The sequence below is a fragment of the Orycteropus afer genome, unplaced genomic scaffold (genome assembly GCF_000298275.1).
Source record: "Orycteropus afer afer isolate SDZICR_OR568_19922 unplaced genomic scaffold, OryAfe1.0 scaffold00726, whole genome shotgun sequence".
Lineage (NCBI taxonomy): Eukaryota > Metazoa > Chordata > Mammalia > Tubulidentata > Orycteropodidae > Orycteropus > Orycteropus afer.
This window is the reverse complement of record NW_006922313.1, coordinates 528,998-531,179: the sequence shown is the minus strand read 5'-3', so window position 1 is coordinate 531,179 and position 2,182 is coordinate 528,998.

Below are 2,182 nucleotides of genomic sequence, written 5' to 3'. Positions count from 1 at the left end.
GAATGGACTCCAGGCAGTGGGTGTGGTTTGGGCTTTGGTTCTGTGAAGATTGACAGCCTTGGAGACCCTGTGGGCAGTTCCACTCTATCCTCTAGGGGCGCTGTGGGTCAGAATCCCCTCTACAGCAGCGGGTTTGGTTCTTTTGTTGGGTATCGTAGGTGGAATCCCTGGGTGGTTCAGATGGTTAAGTGCTCAGCTACTAACCCAAAGGCTGACGGTTCAAAAGCTCCCAAAGGTGTCTTGGAAGAAAGACCTGGCAATCGACTTCTGAAAACTCTGTGGCCCCCAGTCCTGTCTACACCCGCGGGGGTGCCAGAATTGACATGAACTCGGTGACAGTGTGTTTTCTCGGTGTTGGGGGATCGTGGGTGGATCATGAGGACTGAGAGATTAACGTACGCGCCCGCCCAGCCCCAGGGCGGCGCTGACCTGCTGTCGCTGCCGTATGAGCGCTCGTTAATCACGACAATATGGTGAAACGCTCAACTGTGCTGCGTGCCACGTTTAACGTGCTCATTCATTATTTCATAAACAATAGTCACGATATCAATATTGTAACACCCAAAAAGGGCGTGGGGTCGGCATCTCCTGCCCCCTCTAGCGCCACCAGAGGGGGACACAGTCGCCAGCAGCAGCCCGAGGCCGATTCCTACGAGGCCAGGCCTGCCGCCACCCTGCAGCCCTTCCCGGCCGACCCCCGCCGTCCCGCCCACGGCACTCGCTGCTTCTCTGCCGGGTCCCGGGCGCTGCTCAGGGTCACGGGGTTTGCTAGGGAAGAACAGGCCACAATCGAGGCTCAGGAACGCGCTCAGATTACAGTTCTTCCATCGGACGGCCTCCGCTCTGCCGTGCCCCAGGCTCGCCTCTGGCCCTCGGCCTCTTGGCCTGCCTCTGGCCTGTCCGGACAAGCGCCATGAAACTCTCCCAGCTCTGCGGACAGGGCTCCTGCCGAGGGCGCTCAGCGTTCTCGCTCAGTAGCCCGCCGCTGAGCCTTGGGCCTCTCGGTCCTCGGCGGCCGTCTCAGACGGTGGCCGGCCAAGGAGGCCCAGCGCAGGGTCTGGGTGCACCCGATGCTGCCCTTCCCCTCCAGCTCGACTCTCTCGAGGCACTGAGATGCCCTTGTGCCTGTAGGAGGCCTTATTCCAGCCTCGCCCACTGACAAAATTAGCCAATCCCCACAGCAGAGTCCCATATACCCAATCTGCGGGCCGACCGATGGCACATGAACCACCACCACCACCAACCTGCACGCTCCCAGTAATCTGACTCACAGCCACCCCTCCTTGGGTTTCCAAGGCGGTATCTCTATGGAAGTGGATGGCCCAACCTTCCTTCCGAGGAGTGGCTGGCGGGTTTGAACCGCCAACCTTCTGGTGAGCAGTCAAGTGCCTTAGACACTGCGCCACCAGAACTCCCAATATTTAATATATTCAATATTACATTATATCATGGGTACATTCTTTTTCAAATAAATTAAATACTAAATTATAAATGATATAAACTGCCATCCAGTTGATTCTGACTCATGGCAATAGCACGTGTGTCAGAGAGGGGCTGTCTGCACATAGTTTTCAGGGGCTGATTTTTTGGAAGTCGATCCCCAAGCCTTTCTATGGAGGCAGCTATGAGGGGATTCAGACAGGCGACCGTTGTGTTAGCCGGTGAGCACCTCACCCATTACCTCAGTGAGGGACTCCACGTGAGTGTATAATGTAATCATATATATAATGGACAGCACCTCACCCATTCACCTCAGTGAGGGACTCCGGGTAATATATAATGTAATTACATATATAACGGATAGCACTGTGTACTGTATAATGTTACATAAATCATATAATAACATAAATTATATATGGTCCTGTTACAGTTGCCAAGGGTTTCATTTTACTTGGGTTCACAATCAGTGCCCATGGAAGCAGCCGTCAAGAAATGAAATGACGTCAAGAAATGAAATGACGTCAAGAAATGAGACGACGTCAAGAAATCAAACAACGTGAAGAAATCAAACGACGTCAAGAAATCAAATGACGTCAAGAAATCAAATGACGTCAAGAAATCAAATGGCGTCAAGAAATCAAACGACGTCAAGAAATCAAACGACGTCAAGAAATCAAACGACGTCAAGAAATCAAACGACGTCAAGAAATCAAACGACGTCAAGAAATCAAATGACGTCAAG